The sequence below is a fragment of the Trichechus manatus genome, unplaced genomic scaffold (assembly GCF_000243295.1).
Source record: "Trichechus manatus latirostris isolate Lorelei unplaced genomic scaffold, TriManLat1.0 scaffold00090, whole genome shotgun sequence".
NCBI lineage: Eukaryota > Metazoa > Chordata > Mammalia > Sirenia > Trichechidae > Trichechus > Trichechus manatus.
In genome coordinates this window covers 6,452,364-6,464,347 of record NW_004444026.1, presented here as the reverse complement: position 1 = coordinate 6,464,347, position 11,984 = coordinate 6,452,364, and the positions used below count along the sequence as shown (strand labels likewise).

The following is an 11,984-nucleotide window of genomic DNA, read 5'->3' as shown; positions in this document are numbered from 1 at the left end:
ATAGGGCTTTTACTGGCTGATTTTTGGAAGTAGACTGCCAGGCCTTTCTTCCTACTCTGTCTTTAGTCTGGAAGCGCCGCTGAAACTTACTCAGCATCATAGCAACACGCAAGCCTCCTCTGACAGCTGGGTGGTGGCTGTGTTTGAGGTGCATTAGCTGGGACTCTACCTCAGGTCTTCCACAGGGAAGACGAGAATTCTGCCACTGAACCACCACCTCCCCTTTCACAAACATTGCCTAGCTTTAACTGGTCTTCTCTGCTGTAAGTTACAAACAAATAGCAAAGTGGGCAGAAAATGGGTAGCAAATGGGCAGCCAAAGAGGCATTAAGTGACAATCTAGAAGGATGTACAAACTAAAAGGAAATAATCAAGCACTGACCCTGCATGCACAAGACTTTAAGACCCTGAAATTGTGATTTTGGCCAACACATTCATCGTCAAACAGTCAAACTTTGATCAGCTCTACCTCATCTACTTTATGAATCCCTTCAACATTTGTCCATTCAACAAATGCCTACTGTGTAACTGTCATGTGACAGGCAACTCTGGTTCCGGGGCGACAGCAGGCAGTAAGGCAGAAAAGGTCCCTATCGGCTTATATTTAGTGGAGGAGATGGACAATAGACAGACAAGTTAATTTCAAGGTGAATGCAAAGAAAAGGAGATGTTACAAAAATATATACAATAGTGTGATAGAAAATAATGGGAGATTACAACAAAAATACAGGGAAGTTCTAAGGAGATAATGATGGAGGTAAAACCTGAATGATGAAGCGCAGTTCTAGTCTCCCCTCCACTGAAACTTTTTTGTTGCTCCCCAAAGTTCGCCGGATCATGGTGTCAGCCTGACTGAGAACAGGATGTTCCCGGGAGACGCATGAGGAACCACCTCCTCCTGCTGTTCAAGTACAGGGGACTGGTTCGCAAAGAGAAGAAAAGCAAAAAATGGAAATGGCTACGTTCATGATCCGCCTGGCCACCATCGCTGACTGCAGTGATACCCTGCGGCTGATCAAGGAACTGGCTAAATATGAATACGTGGAAGAGCAAGTAATATTAACTGAGAAAGATCTGCTAGAAGATGGTTTCAGAGAGCCCTCCTTTTACCACTGTCTGGTTACAGAAGTGCCCGAGGAGCCCTGGACTCCGAAAAGACAAAGCATTGTTGGTTTTGCCATGTACTATTTTACATATGACCCGTGGATTGGCAAGCTAGTGTATCTTGAGGACTTCTCTGTGATGAGTGATTATAGAGGCTTTGGCATAGGATCAGAAATTCTGAAGAATCTAAGCCAAGGTGCTAAGAAATGTTGCTGCAGCAGCATGCACTTCTTGGTGGCAGAATGGAATGAACCACCTACCAACTTCTACGAAAGAAGAGATGCTTCTGATCCGGCCAGCAAAGAGCGATGGAGACTCTTATCGACAAGGAGTACTTGCTAAAAATGGCAGCAGAGGCATGAGGAGTGCTGGTGGAGGCAATGACAAGTTCCATTCTATTTAGAAAAAATTCTCAACTTCTCTTGCTTTCTATCCTGTTTGTAGTCAAGTAATAGAATGAGCTCCCATTCTAAAGCTTTATTACCAGTGGCGTTGTTGCACGTTTGAAAAGCAATCAAGTTAAAATGGCAATTCTGTAAACAGTTTGGAGTCAGATTTTTCCTTGAACATCTTTTGATAAACAACAAGGTGGTGTGATCTTTATATATGAAAAAACTTCATTCTTGTGAGTCGTTTAAATATGTTCAATGTACACACTGGTACTTAGAGTTTCTGTTTTAATTATTTTTTAATAAACTGCCCTTGGATTTAAAAAAAAAAAAAAAAAAAAACCTGAATGATGAGAAGGAGCCACACAAAGAACTGGGAGAAGAACTTTCCAGAGTCAAGGAAGGAGCAGGGAATGTGAGTGCAAAGGCCCTGAGGCAGAAATGAACTTGGTGTGTTTGAGGAACGAAAAGAAGGCCAATATGGCTGGAATCCCTGTGGAATTCTCCATAAAAAATTGTTTAAGAACTGCTTTTTCTCCTCAGGTTCATTTCTCATGCTCAGTCATAAATACAGTAAAACTAATAATACATAATTTCATTGAACTGGAATTTAGTTAGTATGTAAATCTGTCAAAAAAATAATAAGTTATCAGTGATGCATTCCAAGTTATTTTGGCATCCGTTATTTTGAATTATCTATTTTTTTGAATTAGCAATACCTCTACTCCCTTGTACAATAAAATAAGAACTTCTTGCTCCTGTTGATGGTTTGCTATCTTAAGGCTGAGGAAGGCATGGGCCATGTAGGGGCAGCTCTAAGCCATAGATCTTGGCTAAGTTCTGCCCTTTTCTATACAGAAGTGTTATAACTCGATCACTGGCCCTCTTCACCTAGATACTGCATCACAAGCCCCTAGGAACGATGACCTTGATACCCCTGGGCAGCTGTCTTCAACAGAGTCCAGTATTAGAACCCAGCCCATACTTCCATCCTTCATGCTCCCAATTCCGTCTTAGGATTAATTTTTTCTCGTAGTTTGTCAGGAAACATGTTAGCAACAGTTTCATTGAGTACTTGCCAGATCTTGTGCTAGAAACATTCCATACATTTAAGCCTCAAATTAGACTGTATAACCTTCATTTTACAGAAGAAAGGGAGCACCAGGATTGTGCGATTTCTCTCAGCCACACAATTTGTATGTGAGAAAGCTTGAACAGGGCCTCTGTCCAGAGTCTACAGCTTGTCCAACGTGGAGACAGCCCCTGCAGGGGGTGTGGAGGGTACACATGGGCTGGGAGGTTGCAGGTCACCATCCTGGGGCATCACTTCCCATTTCTGAGTCTTCAAATATGTAGTATGAGTGTTCTGGCCTCTTTTCTATTTATGTTATAATAAAGTTGTTGGGTGCCCCCCAGGGTTTTCAAGGCTGTAATGTTTACAGAAGCAGATCGCTTAACCATTGTGCTACCAGGGCTCCTCCTTATTAAACCTAAAATGTTGGTGACCCTACAGGACAGGGTAGAACTGTGCCATAAAGCTTCCAAGGAGTGGCTGGTGGATTGGAACTGCCAAACTTTTGGTAGTAGCTGTAGCTCTTAACCACTGCGCCCTCAGGGCTTCTCCTTATTAGGAGGACAGAATAAGCTAACAGGCTCAGAAGCCTCTGAGAAAGCCAAAGGGTTAAAACCTGAGACATGTGATTCTAAAAGACTTACCTCCCTAAACCAGCCAAATGGAGTTGGATCTCCATTGTACTGAGTGGGACTCTTCTCCAAGGCTGGTGACAGGGTGTGGGGCAGCAGGCTGCACTTTTGGAACTCTGCTCTGCTTAATGGCAGTGGCTAGGAAAGACTCTTGCTCTGGGCTCCAGGTCAGCAGCATCGGAGCTGTCTGGGCATGGGTGGGGATGCAGGCAAGTGTCTGATGTGAGGATACAACAGAAGGTACAAGCTCCTCTGAGACCAGACGCCCTCATTTCTCCTTTCTCCACAAGTGATTAGCTACTGGGAGAGCCAGTGAGAAGAGAGACGCCATCCTGAGCAGGCAGGAGAGCACACACCACTCTCCTGCTCCTCCTCCCTTTCTTGATTTTTAATTGGCGCCTCTTCTTTATTTCTATTTACAACCTGTTGTCCACACCCCTCTGCATTTCCTTTAGGGTTTCATTAAAGGCCAGCCATCTTCCCCTACTTAAATGGTCTTCTCTCCACATTTAATCCCTTTAAAACAACAGCATCCGGTTCAATTCACAAAAGGCCCAACTGCTTTATGCACAATCAGGGTTGAAATCCAACTCAACAACAGCACTTCCAAAATTCACATTGCTGGGATCTACAGTGAGGAAAGACATTTATCATGTTATCTCTTTGATAATAAATGGGATTCAGTTGTTAAAGTTGGTGAGTCCTACACTGTTTGCTAGGAGTCACCTGAGAGCCCTGGCTGACCACAGGGAAGGAGCTGAACCCCCTTCCCCACCCCGCCACCCCACACACACACATGCATGCACACCATGGACCCCAAGGGACTTCCCAGGCTTCAGGGGATAAAAATGAACTTTCCAGCCCCTGAACTGCAGTGTGTCTCAAAGGATTTTCCAAATAAAAGATCCAGACATCAAGTAGCCTCCCTTCCAGATTTTGGTATACTATGTTAAGTGGATTGGGGCAATGGTGAATCAGTGATAGAATTCTCTCCTTCCATACAAGAGACCTGGGTTTGATTCCCAGCCAGTTTACCTCATGGCCAGCTACTACCCATCTGTCAGTGAAGGCTTGTGTGTTGCTAATGACGCTGAACAGGTTTCAGCGGAGCTCACAGATTACAACAAACTAGGAAGAAGGACTGGTGGTCTACTTCTGAAAATCAGTCATTGAAAACCCTATAGATCACAATGGTCTGATCCACAACTGATCATAGGGGTGGCACAGGACCAGGCAGTGTTTCATTCCGTTGTGCATGGGGTCACCATGAGCCGGGATGAACGCAGCAGCTAGCAACAGCAACATGGAAGGAGAACAATTCCCTTCTCCCCACCTCCCTACTTGTCTTTAGCTCTCTCCCCCTAGCAGCCAACTCATCAGCATATAGAGTAATTCTGATTGAACCCTTGTAATGCCTTCTCTCTAAAGCAGGAATTTAAACCCCTTCTGAGTGACATTTAATATGATAACAGTATGTAAGTTTGACAGGAAGCTGTTTTCCAAGAGTTAAAGTCATAACAGTCCCCCAGATCAGGCTGACAATGGCTTTCTTGATCATTATTAAATTCTCTGTGATTAGGAAATGGGCCGGTGCTATTGATTTAAGCTCTTTGACTTAAGCTAAGCTTTAGAGGCCTTTCACAAGGCACAAAAAAGGGCATTTGATATTGTATTTTGCCTTCCCAATTAAAGCACTTTTCAGAGTACAAATAGCAGACAGGCAGGCATTAGGCACGGGCTCCAGGAAGAAAGGTGGGATACATTCGTCCTGAATACAGCACCAGGAGACAACCTCCATCACTGCAGACTGGGGAAGGTGCGGCACACGGGACGAGGTGGGACGCTCCCACAGATGGCAGGTGTCCAAACTTCTGAAGGTGTCTGGGCCAAAGACACTTTAAATTCAACTCCAAAGCTCCTATAAACTGGGAGGCCACATGTCCTGGAATTTCCGGTGCGATTTCAAGTTCAAGGATTTTGTCCTGTGGTCCCTCAATAATCGTCAAGCTGTGTGTACAAATTTTGCATCAAGAAATTACCACAAAATCTCCCCAGTTAAAGATTCCAGCTAATTTTTTCAAGCTACTAAGTAGGGAGAGAACAGAGGCAACTGTATTTTTATTACAATCTAAAGCTCTAGAGAAAACAGGGATCCATAGAGGAAAATCTGGAGCTATTGCTGGGTATTAAGTACTTTGTGTCTTTCTGAGGGAAAGGCACTTGGGGCTTTTCAGGGGCTCCTGCAGTGCCCATTAGTTTCCCAGACAATAAGCAGGTTGAGTAACTGTGTTCGAGTCCCAGAGCATTTCTTCTGCTGATCACCTGTCTCTCCTAATCCTCACCAGTCCCAGGGAGCCTTTTGGAAACCAGCTCTGAAGTCTGGGTGCCCACTGTCTTTCCTGGTTCTGTCCACAAAGGGCTCAGTATCTGGGCTAGGAACATGGGTGGTGTTTTTCCAACTTTTTTCTTTCTTTCTTTTTTTTTTTTAATCATGGCCCACAGTAAGAAATAAAACCTTACATCACAACCCAGCATATAACATGCATTCAAAATCGAAACAAAAATTTCACCAAACAATACTTAGGCATATTGTTGTTGTTATTAGTCGCCATCCAATCGATTCCAACTCATGGTGACCCCATACGTGCAAAGTAGAACTGCTCCATAGGGTTTTCATGACTGTCATCTTTCAGAAGCAGATTGCCAGGCCTAGCTTCCGAAGAGCCTCTGGGTGGGTTCAAACTGCTAACCTTTTGGCTAGTAGTCAAGCACTTAGCTGTTTACACCACCCAGGGATTGAACTGATGCATACTAGGTGTATTTTTATGTCAAAACCACAAAACAGATGTCATGGCCCTCTAAAGGTCTCCCTTTGCAGAGTAAAAACTGCCCTATGTTAAAAAGAATCATAAATACTCTTGCATTGAGTAGTATTTAGAGAGCGTAGGGTATATGCCCAATTCTGTGTTAGGAGATAAAGAATATAGGGGTTTCTCTCATCTAGCAGCTCACGATCTATTTGGAGAGACATAAATGACATAGGGGAAATGTAAATGACAATGCCAAAGAGATTGGTGTTCAGATGCCGACTGGGGCCCCACTGTTGGGAGTCCCCAAGGAGGGAGAAGTGGAGAGGGCAGAGGTACGCTAGAAAGGTTGGGGAAACTGCTATCATCTTTGTTGTTGTAGTTAGGTGCCGTCAAGTCGATTCCAACTCGTAGCAACCCCACGTATAACAGAATGAAACACTGCCCCGTCCTGTGCCACGCTCACAATCACAAGTATGTTTGAGCCCATTGTTGCAGCCACTGTGTCAATCCATCTCATTGAGGGGCTTCCTCTTTTTTGCTCACCTTCTACTTTACCAAGCCCTGGTGGTACAATGGTTAAGCACTTGGTTGCTAACTGAAAGGTCAGTAGTTCGAATCCACTAGCTGCCCAGCAGGAGAAAGATGTGGCAGTCTGCTGTTGTAAAGATTACAACTTTGGAAACATGGGGCAATTGTATCATCCTTGAGGGAAGTAGAGTTTTGTTTTAGGAGACAAGGGTAAGGTTACAGGGTGGTGAGAACGGAAACATAGCTGGAAAATAAGTTTAGATTGTAGAAAGATAATAATGATAATATTACCAATAATAATGACAAAAATATTTTTTGAGTACTTACAGTATGCTAGGTACCATTTCAAGGTCCTTACTAATTAGTAACCTCATTCCACAGTTGAAGAATCTTAGGCACAAAAAAAGGCTGAATAAAATCAAGCAGAATAATGTTTGATGACCCTAGCAGGCGTGAAACTGATGTTGCCACTACCAATATATTACTTTCACTCCTCCACTTTTCCTAAATCCAGTGCTTCCCTTGCTGCTCCAAGGGAACCATGAGCATAGGGTATCTGCAGTGGGCACTCTGGTGGTCCCTTCAGGTGCCCTCATCAGGGCTAATGCACCCCATCCCCAGCTGCTCAGAATGTTGACTGTTGACAACTCACAGCTGCATCCCTCACTGGGCGTTACCCTCAGCCACAAGGAATTGCCTGGCCCAAGGTTACATCCCTCTCAGGGGACAACCTGTGGCCAATGATGGGTTGAACCAAAAGCCTTAGCACCCTTGCCTCATTTGGGGACAACTCAGAAAGACCATCATAGCCCAAAGCTCCCCATAGGACTAGCTGAATCCTCAGTGGAAAATGACTCCCAGATTAGCCGCCCTCACTTCTGTATAGGTGTTTTTCCCAACAGCATTCCCCGTGGATGAAATTCTCCACCTCATAGTCTGTCCCAAAGAACCCAACCTAAGCCAGTTAGTACCAGGAGTGATCCCAGGAAGCCAACTATGAAATGGGAATTTGGAGATGGATTACTCCCTGGTCAGCTGGCAATAAGGCCTCCAGCACTGGTGGTAAGTGTAGTATGAATAGTCTCAAGCATGTTGTAGCAGTGCAGTTGTGAAAATGTTCACCAAAGTCAAACGGGTTGAGACACCAGTAGAAGGAGATGTGCTGGCTGGGGTGATATCTCTGGTACTGGAAAGGCATGAAAGGAAATAGTAACTATAAAGATTATGGAATTTGTGCCTGTTGCTGAATGCCACTGATTAACTGAAGAGAGATGACATCATACTCATGGTGAAGTATCGACAAGTCAAGGAAATGCGAAAGCCACAGGAGTTCCTTTGCTGTATTTAAGGAGACCCTAAATTCTTGCACAGAGGGCAGTCAGCAGAAAGGGCCAAGGCCTGGAACTGATGACGTAAGAACAGCAGAGCTTCAAAGAAGGTTGGATTTCAGCTCTGGCAGATCTCCTGCCCCAAGGTCAAGGCCATAAGAAAAAGGGAGTGGGACACTGAGGCTTGGGGTGAAATTATTTGGGTAGACATAGTTGAGAATTTTGAACTCTCAGCTTCCCCAAAACCTGCTGGACCTGCAAAAGCAGCCTACTCATCTTTATTAGAAGGTAGTGACCTCCCCCCTACCCCAGCACACTTGACTGAGTATTATGCAAACACCTCAGGTAAGTCAGGTCCTTTACAAGGCTTTGCTGGCTCCCCTCAGAATTCCTACCCTTCTTTCCCCTTCTGCTAATCAGACTAGCAGCAAGTGTAAAATCATTACATAGACCAATGAGGTCTGTTATGTTGTTAGCCCGGGTAAGAGGGACTATACCCCAAACTCATGCAGGGTCTGGCTAATATGTACCGTAGGGAGGTGTGAGAATGTTCATGGGACTAGATCTTGATTACGATGGATCAAGGGGATAGAACAAAGTTGGATAAAGGAGAATGTATCAATATGCAAGTGTATCAATATTCTCCCATGATGCAGAATTTAGCATGTTGGCAAGCATCCTGGGAGAGGATACTTCTACTCTGCCAGGTAGAATCTTGGAATCTTGGTAAAAGCAATGGTCCCTAGTAAATAGATACACCAGAACTTCCCTGGCAGGTGGTAAAAGAAGGACTCAAAAGGCTCAGAAAAGTCGGCATGATAGAGTGGATCTATTACATAAAACAGAAAATCCACCAGTTGAATATGTTCCACAGGAAAGCTAAGAGGATACTCCATTTACCAGCATCATAAGGAATGCACTGTGTGAGAGGGGCACCAACATCGTTAAGATGCTCAGTGGTGTCTCCTTCTGATGGTAGAAGAGGCTGTTATAGAACTAGGCTTCCTGATAGCAACGGCAATGCTAGAATCCCCAAAACCAGATAGATTATGGTAGATAACAGTGGACTACTGGCAACTTAACCAAAAATCAGTCCCAATTATAGCTACTGTGCCAGATATGATATCTTTGTTAGAACAGATGAACACAGAATTCAGCACATGACATACAAACATTGACCTGGCAAATGCATTATTTTCCATCCCTTTTACAAAGGATGTTCAAAAGCACTACACATTCACATTTGACAAATAACAGTATCCATTTATGGTCTTGCCCCAAGGCTATGCTAATTTGCCTTCCCTCTGTCATAATGTAATCTAAAGAGACCTGGACCATCTGGACATTCCATAGGTTATTGCATTGGTCTGCTGTATTGGTGACGTAATGCTAATTAGACCAGGTAAGTTAAGAAGTGGCAGGCGCATCGGAGGCCTTGGTAAGGCACATATACACACCCACTCCTCACTTATCGACATGGTTAGGTTCCAAAGACCAGGTCATTATGTGAAAATTGGCATTATGCAAAACTGGAAGATGACCACACTAGATCACAAAATGGAGGATGGCTACATCATTACATAACTGCCAGATTACATCACTACATAACTGCCAAATTATATTATTGCGTAACTGCCAAACCACTGAGAATCATGGCCCAGCCAAGCTGACATATAACCTTAACCATCACAGCCAGCATTACTGTCACCTCACATCTTGGCATTTGTTACTGCCAGACGTACATCATTAATGCGCAAAATAGTTGGATAGTAGATTTTTACTATTGTCTTAAATGTGAAATGTCGAACAATGAGAAAGTCAATAAGTGAGGAGTAGGTGTATTCCAGAGGGTGGAGCTGAACTCTACAACAATTTGGGGGCTCACCACATCAGTGAAGCTTTTAGGGTCCAATGGTCTTGGGTATACTGGGACATTCCTCCCAAATAAATGACAAATTATTGCATCTCAAAACTACAACCACTGAGAAAGGAGCACAACGCTTAGTAGTCCCCTTTGGGTTCTGGAGGTAGCATATTCTATACTTAGAAAACCTGCACCATTTACCAGGTGACATGAAAGGTTGCCAGCTTTAAGCAAGGCCTCAGAAGGGCTCTGTAGTAGATTCAGGATGTGGCACAAGCAGCCCTGCCACTTGGCCATACAACCTGGCCAACTTTATGGTACTAGAGGTTTCTATGTTTGGAAAAGACCTTGTATGAAGTTGATGGCAAGCCACAATAAGAGATCACAATGTAGACCCTTAGGACTTTTTATCAAGGCCGTACCATCTGCAACAGGACTGTATTTCATTTGAGAAGCAGATTCTGATTTGTTATTGGGCCCTGGTAAAGACGGGCCATCTGAATATCAGGCATCAAGTGGCCATGCAGTCAGAACTTCCTATCATGAACTAGGTCCTGTCATACCCAAATCATCAAGTCAGGAATACCCAGCATCAATTCTTTGTAAGCTAGAAGTGGTATATCTGGAATTGGGCATAATACTCTGCCAGATGGTACACGTAAGCTGCATGAGCAAGCGGTCTCAACTCCCATGCCATCTACCACTGTTGCACTCGCACCTCTTCCACAGCTCACACCTACTCTGAGGGGGGGAGGGGTCCCTTATGCCCAGCTGATGGAGGAGAAAAAAGACTGAGTTTGGTATATGGATGGGTCACCTTGGTATACCAGTGTTAGCTGAAAATGGACTGCTATTGCACTTCAATCCCATTCACGGGGGACTTGAAAAAAAACAATGAGGATAAATCTTTCCAATGGACAGAGCTTTCATTGATGCTTCTTGCTCTCCACTTTGTGGGAAGAGAAATGGCCCAAGGTAAAAATATTCACTGATTTTGAATGGACTGGCTAGCTGATCCAGGGTCTTCAAAAGAGAAAGGTTGAAAGATTGAGAACAAGGAGATCTCAGGAAGCGTCATCTAGATGAACCTATGGGAATGGTATAAAGTGTGAAGATGTTTGTATGGCGTATTAATGGTCACCAAAGAACATCCACAAAAGAGACACTAAACAGTCAAGAAGACAGAATGACTCAGTCATTTGCTATCAGCCAGCATTCATCATGGGCTACCCTAGTGCTGACACTTGGACATATGAGTGAAGTAGTCATGGTAGAAGGGATGGAAGCTATGCATGGGACCAACAGGATTGAGCTTCCTCTCACCAAGGCTAATTTAGCTACAGTTGCTGCTGCTCTGCCAGCAACGAAGACTGAGCCTGAGCCTCATGTTTGGCACCATCCTTTAAGAAGATCAGCTAATATGTTACTTTGATAAAAGTTTTAAAGATAATTTTTTAAAGCTAGAGTTGATCTAAGTTTGGTAATTTATTTTACAAAAGCTAGTAAAACGCTGATTCCAAAATCTGACATTGTACATAGTACTATCTTGCTAGGGTATATGAGGGAAAAAAAATCCTAAAATATCAGCACATCTAAGCTAGCAATGAGTTAAAAGAATGATACACCATAACCAAGTATAGTTCACTCCAGGAGCATCAATTGCTATAAAAATAGATTAAGGGTGTTGGGGGGCAAAGAAGGTGTGATCATCTCAGGATGTTTTTTAAAAATGTATTTAATAAAAGTAAAAAAAAAACTGTTATCTTTGCGTCTACTCCAACTCATAGTGACTTCATGTGTGCCAGAATAGAACTTTGCTCCATAGGGTTTTCAATGGCTGATTTTCAGAAGCCAGGCTTTTGTTCCAAGGCACCTCTGTGTGGACTTGAACTTCCAACCTTTCAGCTGGCAGCCAAGCACATTAACTGTGTGCACCCATCAAGGGACTCAATTATAAGACAAAACTCGTAAGATAAGAAAAGTTACAAGACAGAAGAATTAAGGACAGAAGCTAGAAGAGCCAGCTTGCTAAAGGAGCCAACAGGAGTTTCCAAAGGTGGACATGAGGGCCGATGAGCCCATTGTCAGGAGGTCAAAGGCTACAAAGAAATCGACAAGTGATTATGATTATTACAAGTATAACAAGCAATTGGCCTGGCCTGAAACAATTAGCCACTCTTTCTTGCCTTCTTTATCACATAATTTTCTTTTAGTTGTGTTTTGGGTGAAGGTTTGCAAAGCAAATTAGTTTCTCATT

At 43.6% G+C, this 11,984-nt stretch overlaps 1 pseudogene; it reads left to right on the top strand.

Moving 5' to 3' along the window:
- Positions 1-954: 954 nt before the first annotated feature.
- LOC101346932 (diamine acetyltransferase 1 pseudogene) lies at positions 955-1,466 on the top strand (annotated as a pseudogene).
- Positions 1,467-11,984: the final 10,518 nt, after the last annotated feature.